Raw genomic sequence first — 21169 nt, forward strand, 5'->3', positions numbered from 1 at the left:
AGTCCTGTCCCTCGCCCGCCTAAGATTAAGCCTAAGAAGTCCTTTAAGCGGGCTGTTACTTCCTCTCAGTCCACGCCAGCTTCAGATACCTCTTCTGAAGAGGATGGCGTGTATACGGACTCCTCAGATTCTCATTGTGATGTTTCTGATGGGGAGTCTGTTTCACAGGTGGATGTTCCTGAGCTCATTGAGGCTATCAAGCTCATTTTTCAAATTGATGATGAACCAGAGCCCACTACTGCCTGTCACCATCCGGGTCATTTCTCATCAGTGTTTACCTTCCAAATGCCTCCTGAGACTGGCCCAGCGTTCCAAGCCTGGATTCTATCTGCGCTGTCTGCGTGCGGCACTCTGCATTCCATTGCCTCAAGTCTCTTCACTGTGATTCAGGCAGCATCACTGTTAAAACCCACATGCAAGTTACAAACAGTCTTTCCCTCCAAATTCAAACATGGGCGCAGCAATGTTTGTTTACATCACATGTTTCTTTTCAGCCTATCAGCTGCACTCTGGTCTGTGCCTAATTACCCAGCAGCTGCACTCTGGTCTCTGCCTAATTACCCAGCAGCTGCACTCTGGTCTCTGCCTAATTACCCAGCAGCTGCACTCTGGTCTGTGCCTAATTACCCAGCAGCTGCACTCTGGACTCTGCCTGATTACCCAGCCAATACCTGCTTCCCAGCTGGTATAAATATCCTGCATTAAAGCTGCCTAATTATCAGTGCTTTGGTTGTCTAACCCAGTGATACATGTCTCTCTTGTCTGTGGTTTCTCCAGCTTGTTCTTCAAGGTATTCCAGCTCCTGTGATCCAGCTCGACTAAGAGACCCGCACCAGTTACCATCCTGCGGTGCAGCCTGACTCCGCAGTGTTCTAGCATTGCATCCTGCGATCTGCAGTGATCCGTCACTGGCTTCCAGCTTTGCTTCCAGCGGTGCTCCGATATAGCTCACAGCTGCTTCCAGGTTACCTTGCTCCAGGAGATTCCATTCTGCCCTGAGACCTGAGTTCCATCTTGCTTGCAGCCCTGCTTGGCACCATCGGTGTTCCGCCATCGATCTCCAGCTACATCGGTGTTCCGCCATCGATCTCCAGCTACATCGGTGTTCTGCCATCGATCCCATGCTTCATCGGTGTTCCGCAATCGATACTCATCTCCATCGGTGTTCCGTCATCATTCTCTAGCTCCATCAGTGTTCCGTCATCGATCACTAGCTCCATCGGTGTTCCGCATTGATCTCTAGTTTACCATCGATACCATCGGACTCTATCTACAACGGTGAGTTCAATACACCTGTTGTCTGCACCGGTTCCACCCGGTTAAAACCCACATGCAAGTTACAAACAGTCTTTCCCTCCAAATTCAAACATGGGCGCAGCAATGTTTGTTTACATCACATGTTTCTTTTCAGCCTATCAGCTGCACTCTGGTCTGTGCCTAATTACCCAGCAGCTGCACTCTGGTCTCTGCCTAATTACCCAGCAGCTGCACTCTGGTCTGTGCCTAATTACCCAGCAGCTGCACTCTGGACTCTGCCTGATTACCCAGCCAATACCTGCTTCCCAGCTGGTATAAATATCCTGCATTAAAGCTGCCTAATTATCAGTGCTTTGGTTGTCTAACCCAGTGATACATGTCTCTCTTGTCTGTGGTTTCTCCAGCTTGTTCTTCAAGGTATTCCAGCTCCTGTGATCCAGCTCGACTAAGAGACCCGCACCAGTTACCATCCTGCGGTGCAGCCTGACTCCGCAGTGTTCTAGCATTGCATCCTGCGATCTGCAGTGATCCGTCACTGGCTTCCAGCTTTGCTTCCAGCGGTGCTCCGATATAGCTCACAGCTGCTTCCAGGTTACCTTGCTCCAGGAGATTCCATTCTGCCCTGAGACCTGAGTTCCATCTTGCTTGCAGCCCTGCCTGGCACCATCGGTGTTCCGCCATCGATCTCCAGCTACATCGGAGTTCCGCCATCGATCTCCAGCTACATCGGTGTTCCGCCATCGATCTCCAGCTACATCGGTGTTCTGCCATCGATACTCATCTCCATCGGTGTTCCGTCATCATTCTCTAGCTACATCAGTGTTCCGCCATCGATCACTAGCTCCATCGGTGTTCCGCATTGATCTCTAGTTCACCATCGATACCATCGGACTCTATCTACAGCGGTGAGTTCAATACACCTGTTGTCTGCACCGGTTCCACCCGGCATCTCTGGCAATTCTTCCAAGTACCCTCCAACCTTTGTGCACTTGTTCCAATCCCAGCTTCCAAGTGTTATCTGCTGGGCAGTACCTGCTTGTTTCTTTATACAGTGGTTAATTGTGTCCCACGGACTTTCCAACTCCGGGTATTGCAAGGACTTTGTACATCTCATCCTGCACTCACAGCATTCATTACCACTGCGCTTCCACGAACTGTGCTGCTTTATTATTTGAAGTTACTTGAATTGCTGGTCCCCCGTCGGCTGTGCATGCAGGCCAATATGGACGATCTCGTCCATTAATGCCTGCACTTCAATGGAGCCGCGTGACGGGGGGAGTGAAGAAACTTCACTCCCCCCGTCTCTACCCCCCTGCCGCCGGGTCGCTCGTCGGCCGTATCTGCCATCGGGCAGCTCGGCGGCGGATCGGCCAGTGTGTAGGGCCCATTAGTGTCTGCTAAAACTGCATTTCTTCCAAGTACTACTCCTTCTGCACCGAAGGCTAAGAGTACTTCCTTTCGTTCCTTTCGACCTCCAGATAAAGCAAAAGGTCAGGCGTACCAGAAACAGTCTCTCACTTCCAAGCCCAAGCCTAAACGTGCCTGGGTGGCCCGTCAGCCCGCTTCCAAATCTGATAAGCCTGCGGCATGACGGGCGGGCCTCCTCCTGGGGAATCCTAGGGTGGGAGGCCGACTTCTACAGTTTACCCAAGTGTGGTTGGAAACCACTTCAGACGCTTGGGTGCGGAAAGTCGTCTATCGCGGATACGCTATTTCCTTCAAGAATAGTCCCCCTCCTCGCTGTTGCCTGACAGACATCACCTTGGTTCAGAAGAAGGCAACTACTCTACGCTTGGTGGTACAATCCCTCCTGGACACCGGAGTGGTGGTATCTGTGCCTCTGGCTCAGATGGGCAGGGGGTACTATTCAACGCTGTTCCTAGTCCCCAAACCGAATGGTTCCTCTCGGCCCATTCTCAACCTCAAATCATTGAACAAATTTGTGAAGGAGTTCAAGTTTCATATGGAAACCCTTCGCTCTATTGTACTGGCTCTGGAACTAGGGGACTATATGGTATCCCTGAATATTCAGGATGCTTACCTGCATATCCCTGTTGCCATGTCACATCAGCAATACCTACGGTTTGCTATTGGCAATCTCCATTACCAATTCTGGGCCTTACCGTTTGGTCTGACTACGGCCTCTCGATTTTTCACCAAAGTCATGGCGGTTATGATAGCTTCGCTCCACCGTCGGGGCATCAGGATTCTACCGTATCTGGACAACTTGCTGATCCTGGCTCATCAACTGGAAGAAATCCTCCCTGGTCCCTGCCCAGAGCAGGGTACACCTGGGAGCGTTGTTGGACACATAAATCCAGAGGTTGTTTTTGTCACAGGAAAAAGTCCTGAAACTTCAAGACAAGATACATTACTTCCTCTCTCGCCCACGTGTGTCGATAAACTCGGCAATGCAAGTACTAGGCCTCATGGTGTCGGCTTTCGACATGGTGGAGTACGCTCAATTTCTTTCCCGCCCTCTACAGAAACTGGTTCTTGCCAAATGGGACGGCCTGCCTCACCGAATCAGGTCTCAAATGATATCCTTGTCTCCGGAGGTCCGTCTGTCCCTGATCTGGTGGCTACAGGACCAACGGTTGAGCAGGGATTGTCCCTTCTGGATCTCCAACTGGGTACTTCTGACGACTGATGCCAGTCTGAAGGGTTGGGGCGCGGTGTTGGAGCAACACTCTCTCCAGGGTTGGTGGACCAGGAAGGAGTCTCTCCTCCCAATAAACATTCTGGAGTTGCGGGTGTTCAATGCTCTGAAACTGGCCCAGCATCTGGTACAGAACAGGCCTGTTCAAGTACATAATTCATCAAGGCAGCACTCGATGCCGCATGGCAATGATGGAAGTGTCAAAGATTCTTCAATGGGCGGAACGCCATCTGCCAGCCATATCGACAATATTCATTCCGGGGGTCCACAAACGGGGAAGTGGACTTCCTCAGTCGTCAGGACGTTCACACCGGAGAGTGGAGCCTCCATCCAGAAGAATTTCAACCCCTAGTGGACAAGTGGGGCCTACCAGACGTAAACCTGATGGCGCCTCGACACAATCACGAGGGTTCCGGTCTTCGGAGCAAGAACAAGGGGTCCTCAAGCAGCATTCGTGGATGCACTGGCGATTCCATGGAACTTTCGGCTGCCGTATGTGTTCCCTCATGTGTCACTCCTGCCAAGAGTAATACGGAAGTTCAAGCAGGAAGGAGGAATCCTGATTCTCATAGCTCCAGGTTGGCCCAGACGGCACTGGTTCTCAGACCTACAGTGTCTCTCGCTAGAGCGTCCCCTTCTACTTCAACAACGACCAGACCTCCTCGTGCAGGGCCCTTGTGTTTACCAGGATTTGGCCGGACTGGCTTTGACGGCGTGGCTCTTGAAGCTTCCGTACTGAGGGCCAAGGGATTCCCTGAGGCGGTCGTTCAAACTTAGTTGAAGGCCCGTAAGCCGGCTTCTGCTTGGATTTATCATAGGGTCTGGAATTCTTACTTTGCTTGGTGCGCGTCTAATAACCACAACATTTACAAGTTTAGTACGGCCAAACTTTTGGCCTTCCTGCAACAGGGCCTGGACTTGGGCCTTCGTCTGGCCTCCCTCAAAGTTCACATTTCTGCCTTGTCGGTATGGTTTCAGAGAAAGATTGCTACCCTGCCTGATCATACTTTCACTCAGGGTGTTTTACGGATTCAACCTCCTTATGTACGACCTGTGCCGCCCTTGAGATTTGTCGGTGGTTCTGGAGGCCTTGCAAGAGTCTCCGTTTGAACCTCTTGCATCTGCTGACTTTAAGTGGCTTTCCCTTAAGGTCTTCTCTTTTGCTGGCTATTGCCTCTGCTAGAAGGGTCTCGGACTTAGGTGCCTTATCCTGTAAGTCCCCTTATCTGATTTTTCATTGTGACCGGCAGTTCTTAGAAGGCGCCCTGGTTATTTACTTAAGGTGGTGTCTTCCTTCCACCTTAACCAGGAGATTGTGGTTCCGGCCTTTAGTTCTCCTGAGATGTCCTCCAAAGAAGGGTCATTGGATGTGGTACGGACTCTTCGTATCTATGTGAAAAGGACAGCCTCAGTTAGGAAGTCTGATTCTCTCTTTGTACTGTTTGGTTTTCACAAACGTGGCTGGCCTGCTAGCAAGAAGACCCTGGCCAGATGGATTAGAATGGTGATTGCACATGCTTATGTACAGGCTGGCCTTCCAGCTCCTGCTACCATCAAAGCCCATTCTATTCGGTCTGTAGGACCTTCTTGGGCGGCCCGCCGTGGTGCGACCCTTGAACAATTGTGCAAGGCGGCTACGTGGTCCTCGGTGAACACGTTCATAAGGTTCTATGCCTTCGATACTTCCGCCTCCTAGGATGCTTCCTTTGGACGCCGATTTCTTGTGCCCGCTACAGTGCATCCCCTCCCATAAGGAACTGCTTTAGGACATCCCCGATGTTATTCCCTGTGGAATACCAGTGTACCCCTACTGCAGAAAAGGAGATTTATGGTAAGAACTTACCTTTGTTAAATCTCTTTCTGCGAGGTACACTAAATTCCACAGGGCGCCCACCCTGACGCACTTAGCTTCTTTAGGTTGGTATTGCATTAGCCGCTGATACCTTCTCCTGTTGTGAGAATGTGATGTTTGTGGCTACTAACTGTTGTCACTTTTACCTGCTACTGCATTGGACTGGTTAACAAAACTGAGCTCCTGTACATGGAGGTGGGGTTATATAGGAGGCGGCGCTATGCATCTTGGGAACAGTCAAAGCTTTTAGCCTGTTGGTGCCTTGGATCAAGATCCAACTCTACACCCCGATGTTATTCCCTGTGGAATCCAGTGTATCTCGCAGAAAGAGATTTAACAAAGGTAAGTTCTTACCATAAATCTCCTTATTATTATACAGGGGTAGCAGCCTGTGGTGTCCTGTTAGTATTATTATACAAGGGGAGCAGCCTATGGTGTCCTGTTAGTAGTATTATACAGGGGGAGCAGCCTGTGGTGTCCTGTTCGTAGTATTATACAGGGGGAGCAGACTGTGGTGTCATGTTGTTGTTGTTGTTGTTGTTGTTGTTGTTGTTATTATAATATAGGTGGATCGGCCTGTGGAGTCCTGTTGTTATTATTATTATACAGGGAGAGCAGCCTGTGGTGTCCTGTTATTATTATTATACAGGGAGAGCAGCCTGTGGTGTCCTGTTATTATTATTATTATTATTATTATTATTATACAGGGTGAGCAGCCTGTTGGTGTCCTGTTAGTATCATTGTACAAGAAGAGCGGCCTGTGGTGTCCTGTTGTTGTTTTCTCATACGTCCTAGAGGATGCTGGGGTCCACTTCAGTACCATGGGGTATAGACGGTTCCGCAGGAGCCATGGGCACTTTAAGACTTTTCAAGGGTGTGAACTGGCTCCTCCCTCTATGCCCCTCCTCCAGACCTCAGTTTAAAAAATTTGCCCAGGCAGACTGGATGTACTACTAGAGTTTCTCTGAAAGACTTTATTAGGTTTTTCTCTAACGTCCTAGTGGATGCTGGGGACTCCGTCAGGACCATGGGGAATAGCGGCTCCGCAGGAGACAGGGCACAAAAGCAAGCTTTTAGGATCACATGGTGTGTACTGGCTCCTCCCCCCATGACCCTCCTCCAAGCCTCAGTTAGGTTTTTGTGCCCGTCCGAGAGGGTGCAATCTAGGTGGCTCTCCTAAAGAGCTGTTTAGAAAAGTTTTTTTTTAGGTTTCAATCTCAGTGATTCCTGCTGGCAACAGGATCACTGCATCGAGGGACTTAGGGGAGAGATTTCCAACTCACCTGCGTGCAGGATGGATTGGAGTCTTAGGCTACTGGACACTTAGCTCCAGAGGGAGTCGGAACACAGGTCAGCCTGGGGTTCGTCCCGGAGCCGCGCCGCCGATCCCCCTTACAGACGCTGAAGAGACGGCAGAACGGAGGTCCGGAAAACAGGCGGCAGAAGACTCCACAGTCTTCATGAAGGTAGCGCACAGCACTGCAGCTGTGCGCCATTGTTGTCACACGGCTCACTGACTCAGTCACGGAGGGTGCAGGGCGCTGCTGGGGGCGCCCTGGGCAGCAATATAATTACCTTTAGTGGCAAAATAAATACATCACATATAGCCATTAAGGCTATATGTATGTATTTTAACCCAGGCCAGTTTATTAAAAACCGGGAGAAGAAGCCCGCCGGAAAAGGGGCGGAGCTTATTCTCCTCAGCACTCAGCGCCATTTTCCTGCTCAGCTCCGCTGGTGAGGAAGGCTCCCAGGACTCTCCCCTGCACTGCACTACAGAAACAGGGTAACAAAGAGAAGGGGGGCATAAATTGGCGATATTTATATATTAAGAGCGCATATATAGTAAACAACACCTTCTAGGGTTGTTTATATACATTTATAGCGCTTTTGGTGTGTGCTGGCAAACTCTCCCTCTGTCTCCCCAAAGGGCTAGTGGGTCCTGTCCTCTATCAGAGCATCCCCTATGTGTGTGCTGTATGTCGGTACGTGTGTGTCGACATGTATGAGGAAAATATTGGTGAGGAGGCGGAGCAAATTGCCTGTAATGGTGATGTCACTCTCTAGGGAGTCGACACCGGAATGGATGGCTTATTTATGGAAATTACGTGACAATGTCAACACGCTGCAAGCCGGTTGACGACATGAGAGGGCCGGCGAACAAATTAGTATCTGTCCAGGCGTCTCAAACACCGTCAGGGGCTGTAAAATGCCCATTTACCTCAGTCGGTCGACACAGACCCAGACACGGACACTGATTTCAGTGTCGACGGTGAAGAAACAAACGTATTTTCTTTTAGGGCCACACGTTAAGGGCAATGAAGGAGGTGTTACATATTTCTGATACTCCAAGTACCACAAAAAAGGGTATTATGTGTGAGGTGAAAAAACTACCTGTAGTTTTTCCTGAATCAGATAAATTAAATGCGTGGGTTTCCCCCGATAGAAAATTATTGGCGGTATACCCTTTCCCGCCAGAAGTTAAGGCGCGGTGGGAAACACCCCTCAGGGTGGATAAGGCGCTCACACGCTTATCAGAACAAGTGGCGGTACCATCTACGGATAGGGCCGTACTTAAGGAGCCAGCTGATAGGAGGCTGAAAAATATCCTAAAAAGTATACACACACATGCTGGTGTTATACTGCGACCAGCGATCGCCTCAGCCTGGATGTGCAGAGCTGAGGTGGCTTGGTCGGATTCCCTGACTAAAAATATTGATACCTTTGACAGGGACAGTATTTTATTGACTATAGAGCATTTAAAGGATGCATTTCTATATATGCGAGATGCGCAGAGGGATATTTGCACTCTGGCATCAAGAGTAAATGCGATGTCCATATCTGCAAGAAGATGTTTATGGACACGACAGTGGTCAGGTGATGCAGATTCCAAACGGCACAAAGATGTATGGCCGTATAAAGGGGAGGAGTTATTTGGGGTCGGTCCATGGGACCTGGTGGCCAGGGCAACTGCTGGAAAATCCACCGTTTTTTACCCTAAGTCACATCTCTGCAGAAAAAGACACCGTCTTTTCAGCCTCAGTCCTTTCGTCCCTATAAGAGTCATATCTGCCCAGGGATAGAGGAAAGGGAAGAAGACTGCAGCAGGCAGCCCATTCCCAGGAACAGAAGCCCTCCACCGCTTCTACCAAGTTCTCAGCATGACGCTGGGACCGTACAGGACCCCTGGATCCTACAAGTAGTATCCAAGGGGTACAGATTGGAATGTCGAGAGGTTTCCCCCCTCGCAGGTTCCTGTAGTCTGCTGTACCAATGTCTCCCTCCGACAGGGAGGCAGTATTGAAAACAATTCACAAGCTGTATTCCCAGCAGGTGATAATAAAATTACCCCTCCGACAACAAGGAAAGGGGTATTACTCCACACTATATGGTGGTACTGAAGGCTAGGTGAGACCTATTCTAAATCTGAAAAATTTGAACACTTACAAGGGTTCAAATCCAGATAGAGTCACTCAGAGCAGTGATAGCAAAGAACAAGGGGACTATATGGTGTCCCGGGACATCAGGGATGCTTACCTCCATGTCCCAAAATTTGCCTTTTCTCACCAAGGGTACCTCAAGTTCGTGGTACAGAACTGTCACTATCAGTTTCAAGACGATGCCGTTGGATTGTCCAAGGCACCCCGGGGTCCTTACCAAGGTAATGACCGAAAGGAGGATTCGTCTTCAAAGAAAATGGACGACCTCCTGATAAGAACAAGGTCCAGAGAACAGTTGGAGGTCGGAGTAGCACTATCTCAAGTAGTTCTACGACAGCACGGGTGGATTCTAAATATTCCAAAACCGCAGTTGTTCCGACGACACGTCTGCTGGTCCTAGGGATGATTTTGGACACAGTCCAGGAAAAGGTGTTTCTCCCAGAGGAGAAAGCCAGGGAGTTATCCGAGCTAATCGGGATCCTCCTAAAACCAGGAAAAGTGTCAGTGCATCATTGCACAAGAGTCCTGGTAAAAAAAAAAAAAAAATGGTGGCTTATTACGAAGCGCTTCCATTCGGCAGATTTCACGCAAGAACTCTTCAGTGGGATCTGCTGGACAAATGGTCCGGATCGCATCTTCAGATGCATCAGCGGATAACCCTATATCCAAGGACAAGGGTGTCTCTCCTGTGGTGATTACAGAGTGCTCATCTTCTAGAGGGCCGCAGATTCGGCATTCAGGATTGGATGCTCGTGACCACGGAGGCCAGCCTGAGAGGCTGGGGAGCAGTCACACAAGGAGTGTGATCAAGTCTGGAGAATTCTCTCCACATAAATATACTGGAGCTAAGAGCAAAATTTATAATGCTCTAAGCTTAGCAAGACCTCTGCTTCAAGGTCAGCCGGTATTGATCCAGTGGGATAACATCACGGCAGTCGCCCACGTAAACAGAAAGGGCGGCACAAGAAGCAGGAGGGCAGTGGCAAAACTGCAAGGATTTTTCGCTAGGCGGAAAATCATGTGATAGCACTGTCAGCAGTGTTCATTCCGGGAGTGGACGACTGGGAAGCAGACTTCCTCAGCAGGCACGACCTCCACCCGGGAGAGTGGGAACTTCATCGGGAAGTTTTCCGCATGATTGGGAACCGTTGGGAAAGACCAAAGGTGGACATGATGGCGTCCCGCCCGAACAAAAAATGGGACAGGTATTGCGCCAGGTCACGAGACCTTCAGGCGATAGCTGTGGACGTCCTGGTAACACCGTGGGTGTAACAGTCGGTGTATGTGTTCCCTCCTCTGCTTCTCATAACCAAGGTATTGAGAATTAAAAGACATAGAGGAGTAAGAACTATACTCGTGGCTCCGGATTGGCCAAGAGGGACTTGGTAACCGGAACTTCAAGAGATGCTCACAGAGGACTAATGGCCTCGGGAGCTAAGAAGGGATTTGCTTTCAGCAAGTACCATGTCTGTTCCAAGAGGAACCGTGGCATCGGCCTTTAAGAAAGGACCTGCTCCAGCAGGGACCTTGTCTGTTCCAAGACTTACCGCGACTGCGTTTGACGGCATGGCGGTTTGAACGCCGGATCCTAAGGGAAAAGGCATTCCGGAAGAGGTCATACCTACCCTGGTCAAAGCCAGGAAGGAGGTGACCGCACAACGTTATCACCACATGTGGTAAAAATATGTTGCGTGGGTGAGGCCAGGAAGGCCCCACGAAAAAATTTCAACTAGGTCGATTTCTGCACTTCCTGCAAACAGGAGTGTCTATGAGCCTCAAATTGGGGTCCATTAAGGTTCAAGTTTCGGCCCTATAGATTTTCTTCCAAAAAGAATTGGCTTCAGTTCCTGAAGTCCAGACGTTTGTCAAGGGAGTATTGCATATACAGCCCTTGTGTGCCTCCAGTGGCACCGTGGGATCTCAACGTAGTGTTGGGATTCCTAAAATCATATTGGTTTGAACCACTCAAATCTGTGGATTTGAAATATCTCACATGGAAAGTGACCATGCTGTTGGCCCTGGCCTCGGCCAGGCGATTGTCAAAATTGGCGGCTTTGTCTTACAAAAGCCCATATTTGATTTTCCATTCGGACAGGGCAGAACTGCGGACTCGTCCCCAGTTTCTTCCTAAGGTGGTGTCAGCGTTTCACCTGAAACAACCTATTGTGGTGCCTGCGGCTACTAGGGACTTGGAGGACTCCAAGTTGCTAGACGTTGTCAGGGCCCTGAAAATATATATATATATATATATATATATATAATTCCAGGACGGCTGGAGTCAGAAAGTCTGACTTGCTGTTTATATTGTAGGCACCCAAAAAGCTGGGTGCTCCTGCTTCTAAGCAGACTATTGCTCGTTGGATTTGTAGTACAATTCAGCTTGCACATTCTGTGGCAGGCTTGCCACAGCCAAAAATATGTAAATGCCCATTCCACAAGGAAGGTGGGCTCATCTTGGGCGGCTGCCCGAGGGGTCTCGGCTTTACAACTTTGCCGAGCAGCTACTTGGTCAGGGGCAAACACGTTTGCTAAATTCTACAAATTTGATACCCTGGCTGAGGAGGACCTGGAGTTCTCTCATTCGGTGCTGCAGAGTCATCCGCACTCTCCCGCCCGTTTGGGAGCTTTGGTATAATCCCCATGGTCCTGACGGAGTCCCCAGCATCCACTAGGACGTTAGAGAAAATAAGATTTTACTTGCCGATAAATCTATTTCTCATAGTCCGTAGTGGATGCTGGGCGCCCATCCCAAGTGCGGATTGTCTGCATTACTTGTACATAGTTATTGTTACAAAAAAAAAAAAAAAAATCGGGTTATTATTGTTGTGAGCCATCTTTTTTAGAGGCTACTTCATTGTTATCATACTGTTAACTGGGTTCAAATCACAAGTTGTACGGTGTGATTGGTGTGGCTGGTATGAGTCTTACCCGGGATTCAAGATCCTTCCTTATTGTGTACGCTCGTCCGGGCACAGTACCTAACTGAGGCTTGGAGGAGGGTCATGGGGGGAGGAGCCAGTACACACCATGTGATCCTAAAAGCTTGCTTTTGTGCCCTGTCTCCTGCGGAGCCGCTATTCCCCATGGTCCTGACGGAGTCCCCAGCATCCACTACGGACTATGAGAAATAGATTTATCGGCAAGTAAAATCTTATTTTTATTTTCAGGGAGACCTGCTGGCAACAGTCTCACTGCTTCGTGGGACTTAGGAGGGAGAAGTAGGAACCAACTTCTTGAGAGTTTAATGGCTCTGCTTCTGGCTGACAGGACACCATTAGCTCCTGAAGGGTACTGAACGCTGGGTGCGCCTAGATGCTCACTCCCACAGCCTGCCATCACCCCCCCTTACAGAGCCAGAAGACAGGTGAGTGTTAGAAGAAAAGAAGACTCTTTTCCAGTGTGACGGCTGATAGAGGTACCGCGCAGCAAGCGGGAACGCTGCGCGCCATGCTCCCACTACACACAGGCACGGCAGGGCGCAGGGGGGGGGCACTCTGAGCAGCATGAAATCCTCTTAAATAACTGGCAGCTAGGGGACATATAGTGCGGTGGCACAGTCCTACCCCCGCCAGTATAAATATTCTGTAAAACGGACTGGAGAGAAGAGCGCCATTCCCGGGGCGGGGCTTCTTCCTCAGTCAGCCAGCACATTACTCAGCGCCGTTTTTCTCTCAGAGAACGCTGGTCCTTCCTTCACTACTGAAAGTATCAGGGTGCAAAACGGGGGGAGGGGGGGCACAGTGCAAATTGTTGCTTTGTATTTATTATTATTATTATATGGTAAAAGCGCTGCAGGTCTGTGGGCACTATTGTTTTCACAGGCTCTGTGTTACTGGTGCTGGGTTGTGAGCTGGCAAATCCTCTCTGTGTCCCTCTGACAGATTTTACTGTGGGTCTGTCCCCTATAAGCCTGGGTGTCTGTGGTGTGTTTGGTACACGTGTGTGACATGTCTGAGGCAGAGTGCTCTTCCCCGGAGGAAGCTGTACTAGGGACACAGTATTGTAATGTGGTGGCCCTGTCGGCACCACCTGAACCTGAATGGGTGAAAGATTTGCGTGATAGTGTGAATCATATCGGGAAACAGACCTGGAGTAAATCTGTGGAGGATGTAATGTTACAAAGCTCTGCTTTTTGCTCCACAGGAGACCCCTCGGGGTCGCATAAAAGATCATTTGCCCAGATAATTCACACTCATACCGACACGGACTCTAATTCCTGTGTCGACCCTAGTGTTTCCAGAATAGATCCAAAATTAGCTAAGAGCATTCAGTACATGATTGTAGCTATAAAGGATGCCTTAAACGTTGAGGAGACCCCTTCTTTACCTGAAAAGAAGGTGTACCTTTATAAAGAAAGGAAGGTTGAGGTAGATTTTCCTCCTTCTCATGAACTAAACACCGTCTTTGAGAGGGTCTGGAAAAACCCTGAAAAGAAATGTCAAATTCCCAAAAGAATTCAGGTTGCTTATCCCTTCCCGGCAGAGGACAGGAGAAGGTGGGAGTCGCCCCCCGTTCTGGACAGAGCCCTGTCACGATTAACTAAAAAGGTGGCTCTCCCCGCACCTGGGACAGCGGCCCTTAAGGAGCAGGCGGATCACAAAATGGAAAACACATTGAAAATCTATTTATGTGACCAATGGTACACTGCTCAGACCTACCATTGCCTGAGCATGGGTAAGTAGTGCTATTGAAAAGTGGTCGGATAACTTGTCATCCGATAGACACCCTAGATAAGGATGAGATTCTCCTAACGTTGGGTCATATAAAAGAAGCTGCAGCATACATGCGTGACGCCATGAGAGATATTGGGCTCTTGGGATCAAGGGCCGCTACCATGGCGGTCTCGGCTAGGAGGTCACTGTGGATTCACCAATGGAATGCTGATGCAGATTCAAAAAAGAATATGGAGTCTCTCCCCTATAAAAGAGAGCCTTATTTGGTGACGGCCTAGATGCTTTGGTTTCTGCGGCTACTGCAGGTAAGTCGACTTTCTTGCCCTATGCTCCTGCACAATCCAAAAAGACGCATCACTCTCAGATGCACTCCTTTCGGCCCAATAGGTACAAAAGAGGTAAAGGTTCCCCTTTCTTGGCGAGTAGAGGAAGGGGAAGAGGAAACGGATCCGCAGCTTCTTCAGGATCACAGGAGCAGAAATCATCACCTGCTTCTGCCAAATCTACTGCATGACGCTGGAGCTCCCTTACGGGAGTCCGCCCCGGTGGGGGCACGTCTGAAACTTTTCAGTCAGTACTGGGTTCATTCTGCCCTGGACCCGTGGTTTTTACAAATCGTGTCCCACGGGTACAAACTGGAGTTTCTAGACATTCCCCCATGCCGATTTTTCAAATTGGCCTTACGAGTTTCTCTCCCAGACAGGGATGTAGTCAGCACAGCAACTCAAAAATTATGTCAGGATCAGGTCATTATCCTAGTTCCTCTGTCACAACAGGGAGAGAGGTCTTATTCAAGCCTCTTTGTTGTTCCAAAGCCGGTCGGCTCAGTTAGGCCGATCCTAAACCTGAAATCCCTAAATTTCTACCTGAAGGGATTCAAATTCAAGTTGGAATCTCTCAGGGCAGTGATCTCCAGCCTGGGGAAAGGAGATTTCATGGTGTCAGTGGACATAAAAGATGCCTACTTACATGTTCCCATTTATCCTCCGCATCAGGCTTATCTGAGATTCGCGATACAGGATTGTCATTACCATTTCAGACGTTGCCGTTTGGTCTCTCCACGGCACCAAGAGTTTTTCACCAAGGTGATGGCGGAGATGATGGTCCTCCTTCGACAGAAGGGAGTCAATATAATTCCTTACCTGGACGATCTCCTAATATAGTCAAGATCCAAGGACAGATTGGTGCAGAACATTGCACTCTACCTGACAGTACTTCAACAACACGGTTGGATCATAAACTTTCCAAAGTCACAGTTGATACCGACAGCAAGATTGTCATTTCTGGGAATGATACTGGACACAGAACTACAGAGTTTTTCTTCCAGTGGAAAAAGCTCTGGAGACCCAGAGACTGGTCAAACAAATTTTGAAACCAGCAAGAGTGTCGATTCATCAATGCATTCGGTTGTTGGGAAAGATGGTAGCGGCCTACGAGGCCATATAGTTTGGCAGATTCGATGCCAGAGTATTCCAGTGGGACCTGTTGGACAAATGGTCCGGATCCCACTTACACATGCACCAGAGGATAATCCTGTCATCCAAAGCCAGAATTTCACTTCTGTGGTGGCTGCACAGCTCTCACCTACTAGAGGGACGCAGGTTCGGGATTCAGGACTGGGTCCTAGTGACCACGGATGCAAGACTCCGAGGCTGGGGAGCAATCACACAGGGAGTAAGCTTCCAAGGAAGGTGGTCAAGTCAGGAGTCTTGTGATAAAGCTGATTCTATACCTTATAACACAAGCTATTTACTGTATATCGTGAAGCCGTAATGGCCGCTGAACCTCGTGCACGTGCTACGCACTCCGTACGCTATTTGCGTATGAAGACCTCGCACGTGGTACGCAAGTTACGTACACACGCTGCGCTGGGTGTACGGAATACACACAGCGAGCGTACACACAGATGATAACCTTTTAAACCTTACACAGAGTATGATTATACTATAATTCTTAGTGTTGAGATACTGTAAAGATATAACGCTGCTTAACCTTGTTATTTCAAAAGCTGCTTGAGCGATTGAGACGCTCCGAATACCCTCAGCAATGTAATAAACACACAATACCTTGCTAAGGCTCCAAAACCTTTACTAACGAGATTAGTTATATCAAAAGGGGAAACACAGTTAACATTTCATACACTACAGGCTAACATTAATATCTAACAGAATAACTACACATGAATATACAATAGCGGCACAATCGCAAACACAAATACATAGACTAAGAATGAATGGCTAACATTGAACGGGTAACAAAGTGGCCACAGAGAAACATACCATACGGGGAACACTCGCCAGCGCAACCGGATCCAGTCCTCCAATTATCAGAGATAAATGTTGATGAGAGAGAGTACTGGCCGGTCTGGGGATAGTGGCCTTTATATACACAACATACAGTACACTACAAAGGGCCCTACAATCTTATTGTTCATTGGACACAGGAATGTCTCTCTGCACTGTAACAAAAGGTCATAGGTGGATTTGAACAGGTGGGCTGTGACTATTACAAACTGCTCAGGTGGAAGGGAATCTCAGGATTCCCGCCGCATGGATAATGAAACGCAAATATAGTAAATGTCCAGAAACTACTAATAGACATAACTATACGCAGGAGCGATTAATCTTTACCTAACCAACACCGGATTGTTACTAATAAAATACTCTTCGGTTAGGTACCAGACACCACTGTTCAACCTTTGTCAGACCCTTTGTATCATGAAAAGAGGGATTCCCAAGTCCATGAACCAGTCATATTAAACAAACTTACAGTTATTATTAAGGGGAACATTACCTATAAAACATACTATTTGGATTTGTTATGTAACGATTGAGTCGCCCGCTAGACGCACACAAACTCTACCGTAAATGCACATACCACGCGCCCGAGCGCACGGCCGTGGAGGCGCCGGCACGCAACTGCGAATATGCGCACGCACGGGAGAGAATGTGCAGCGGGCAAGCGCATGGGGTGAATATATGGCAACGTGTAGCATGATATTTTTCTGACTTTGACACTTGTCTTCACATAGACGTTCTGGAGTTAAGAGCCATTTACAACGGCCTTCTACAAGCGGAACATCTTCTTCAAGATCTACCTATACAGATCCAGTTGGACAATGTAACAGCAGTAGCGTACGTAAACAGTCAGGCAACTGGGAAGCAGACTTCCTCAGCAGACCAGATCTCCATCCAGGAGAGTGGGGCCTCCACCAAGAAGTCTTCGCAGAGGTGACAAGTCGTTGGGGAGTTTCCTCAAGTAGACGTGATGGCATCTCGTCTCAACAAGAAGCTTCAGAGATATTGTTCCAGGTCGAGGGACCCTCAAGCAATAGCAGTGGATGCACTGGTGACACCGTGGGTGTTTCAGTCGGTGTATGTATTCCCTCCACTTTCTCTCATTCCAACAGTTCTAAAGATCATAAGAAGAACAAAGATTCGAGCAATCCTCATTATCCCAGACTGGCCAAGGAGGGCTTGGTATCCAGATCTTCAGGAATTACTCATAGGAGATCCCTGGCCTCTTCCTTTGCGCAGGGGCCGTGCGTGTATGAAGACTTGCCGCTGCTACGTTTGATGGCATGGCTGTTGAACGCCGGATCCTAGCCCGAAAGGGTATTCCCAGAGAAGTCCTTCCCACACTTATTCAGGCCAGGAAAGGAGTAACGTCAAAACATTACCACCGTATTTGGAGAAAATATGTTTTTTGGTGTGAATCCAAGACGGCTCCAATGGAAGAGTTTCAGCTAGGAAATTTTCTACAGGCAGGTGTGGATGCGGGCCTAAAATTTGGCTCAATTAAGGTACAGATTTCAGCCTTATCAGTTTTCTTTCAGAAACAATTGGCTTCCTTTCCAGAAGTTCAGTCCTTCGTGAAAGGAGTTTTGCACATCCAACCTCCATTTGTGCCTCCAGTGGCACCAAGGGACCTTAACGTGGTGTTGTGGTTCCTTCAATCACATTGGTTTGAACCTTCACAGAAGGTGGAGTTGAAATTCCTCACTTGTAAAGTGGCCATTCTGTTGGCCTTGGCATCCGCAGGGCGGGTGTCTGAGTTAGCGGCCTGGTCTCACAAGAGATTTTATTTGCTCTTCCATGAAGATAGAGCAGAGTTGAGGACTCATCAGCAATTTCTGCCGAAGGTGGTTTCCTCCTTCCACATGAACCAATCTATTGTGGTGCCAGTGGCTACTGACACCTTAGCTGAGTCAATGTCTCTGGATGTGGTCAGAGCTTTGAAGGTTTATGTCACCAGATCGGCTCGGATTAGGAAAACAGTGGCTCTGTTTGTCCTATATGCGCCCAATAAGTTTGGGTGTCCTGCTTCTAAGCAGACCATTGCACTCTGGATCTGTGGTACGATTCAGCATGCTCATTCCACGGCTGGACTACCGATAGCGGAATCGGTGAATGCCCATTCTACTAGAAAGGTGGGCTCGTTCTGGGCGGCTGCCCGGGGGGTCTCGGCGTTACAACTTTGCCTAGCAGCTACTTGGTCAGGGTCAAACACTTTTGCTAAGTTTACAAGTTTGATACCTTGGCCGATAAAAACCTCAAGTTTGGTCAATCGGTGCTGCAGAGTCATCCGCACTCTCCTGCCCGTACTGGAGCTTTGGTATAACCCCATGGTACAGAAGTGGACCCCAGCATCCTCTAGGACGTATGAGAAAATATGATTTTAATACCTACCGGTAAATCCTTTTCTCTTAGTCTGTAGAGGATGCTGGGCGCCCGACCCAGTGCATACTGTATCTGCAGTTATTAGTTTGTGGTTACACACATGTTGTGTTACGTTTCTTTTCAGCTTGTTGCTGCAATTGTTCATGCCTGTTGGCATGTGTTATGTTGAATGCCATGTTGTGCGGCATGGTTGAGGTGTGAGCTGGTATGTCTCTCACCTTAAATTAAATGTAAATCCTTTCCTCGAAATGTCCGTCTCCCTGGGCACAGTTCCTATACTGAGGTCTGGAGGAGGGGCATAGAGGAAGGAGCCAGTTCACACCCTTGAAAAGCCTTAAAGTGCCCATGGCTCCTGCGGCACCGTCTATACCCCATGGTACTAAAGTGAACCCCAGCATCCTCTACGGACTAAGAGAAAAGGATTTACCGGTAGGTATTAAAATCCTATTATTATTATTATTATTATACAGGGTGAGCAGCCTGTGGTGTCCTGTTAGTAGTATTATACAAGGGGCGCGGCCTGTGGTGTCTGGTTACTATAGCAGCAGAGTAATAATAACAGTAATGAGTGGTCACCCTCCGCTGTACACCCAGATTTCCTACTTTAGTTCCTCTCTCCCCACATCTACACTCCGTACTCTCCTGTGTACTCTCCCCTGGTTATCCTGGTCGCCCTGGATAAGGTCACCAGCCAATAGGCTGATGATTATTGGTTGTTGTGGACGTGGTCAACATGGTAAGAAAGTCGACAGTGAAAAGTCCAACGCATGACAGGTCGACAGATGAATAAGTTGACATTACATTTTTTTATGTTTTTGGTGACGTTTTTGCCGTAACATGACCAGGAACCCCAATTAGTGGATTGCGTCCCATTGCGTGGCTCGCTTTGCTTGCCAGGTAAGTATTCCCAATCATGTGTCGACATGTCCAGTGTCAACTTTTTTTTTACTGTATTACTTGTGGGAATAGTTCCTTTTTAGTCGGCATGCCGACTGTTGGGATTTTCAGGATGCAGGAGGAGGTATTGTGACCGGCGGTCACATGACTACATCCCATAATCACAAGTCTACTATGATTTTCTGGAATAAATTTAATAGAATAGTCCAACATCCCTAATTCTCGTGTTTTGTAAATGATTCATGTGGAGCAACTTGCACCAGAAGTGTATCTGGGAGGAATAAGACCCCGGCAAGGAGAGTAGCATTGGTGTAACATTATACAGTACAGCCATATGGAGCTGGGTCACAGGAACCTCTGAGAGATGCCGGCCAGGGCTCTGAGATTCACTCAGGATGGACACGGACAAGAGTCACAAGACTGAGAAGATAATTAATATCACCCTGGAGATCATCTACCTACTGACTGGGGAGGTGAGGGGATCTGGGAGGGTCACAGTGACGTCACTTATATCTATAGTAATAATACAGCGACATCACTGGGGGAGGAGAGGATCTGGTTGCATCACAGTGACATCATATATCTATAGTAATAATACAGGGACATGACTGGGGGATGTGAGGGGATCTGGGAGCAACACTGACATCACACATATAAAAAATATATGTATATAGTAATAATACAGAGACATGACTGGGGAGGTGTGGGGATCTGGGAGCGTTACAGTGACATCACATATCTATAGTAATAATACAGGGACATGGGTGAGGGGGTCTGGGTGCGTCACAGTGACATCACTTATATCTATAGTAATAATACAGGGAAATGACTGGGGAGGTGAGGGGATCTGGGAGTGTTACTGTGACATCACTTATCTACAGTAATAATACAGGAAAATGACTGGGGAGGTGAAGATTTCTGCGAGTGTCACAGTGACATCATATATCTATAGTAATAATACAGGGACATGACTGGGGGAGGTGATGGGATCTGGGAGCGTCACAGTGACATATACATATATATAGTAGAGATGAGTGGGTTCGGTTTTACTCGGTTCTCAAAACGGCATCTTATTGGCTCACGGACGTCACGTATTTTGGATAGCCAATAAGAAATCTACGTATACAACCGAACTGGCGTTAATTCTGGCTTTACACCCGAAACCGCTCATCTCTAATATATAGTAATAATACAGGGACATGACTGGGGAGGTGAGGGGATCTGGGAGTATCACAGTGACATTGCTTATATCTATAGTAATAATAATACAGTGACATGGCTGGGGGGATCAGGGAGCGTCACAGTGATATCTCTAATATCTATAGTAATAATACAGGGACATGACTGGGGAGGTGAGGGGATCTGGGAGTGTCACAGTGATGTCGCTTATAGCTATAGTAATAATACAGGGACATAACTGGGTAGGTGAGGGTATCTGGGAGTGTCATATCAATTGTAATAATAGAGGGACATGACATATCTGTAGTTACAGCTGTAACCAGGGAGCCGATAGCCTCTGTGACTGGATGCTTCCGACGCCCTCACCGACTCGCTTCCGCAGTCACAGAACAGGTATGGGTCACACGGGACCTGGCCTATAAGGGGATTCCAGCTTGCTGTCAGTAACCATCTTTTACTGACTCCACCAACTGTGCAGTGGGCAGGTTCTACAGTACCAGTCAAAAGTTTGGACACACCTTCTCATTCAATGG

At 48.4% G+C, this 21169-nt stretch overlaps 2 protein-coding genes across 4 annotated transcripts in view; one reads left to right on the forward strand and one right to left on the reverse strand.

Moving 5' to 3' along the window:
* LOC135056995 (zinc finger protein ZFP2-like) overlaps nt 1-330 on the reverse strand; it is a 68050-nt gene extending 67720 nt beyond the window's left edge. Inside the window, exon 1 of the mRNA XM_063962840.1 lies at nt 279-330. The gene's annotated coding sequence lies outside the window, so the exon portion shown is untranslated. The remainder of the gene's footprint in view (nt 1-278) is intronic.
* LOC135056965 (oocyte zinc finger protein XlCOF6-like) overlaps nt 1-21169 on the forward strand; it is a 76040-nt gene that overhangs the window by 8994 nt on the left and 45877 nt on the right. The gene's annotated exons all lie outside the window — the stretch shown is intronic.

Source organism: Pseudophryne corroboree, chromosome 3 (assembly GCF_028390025.1).
Source record: "Pseudophryne corroboree isolate aPseCor3 chromosome 3, aPseCor3.hap2, whole genome shotgun sequence".
NCBI lineage: Eukaryota > Metazoa > Chordata > Amphibia > Anura > Myobatrachidae > Pseudophryne > Pseudophryne corroboree.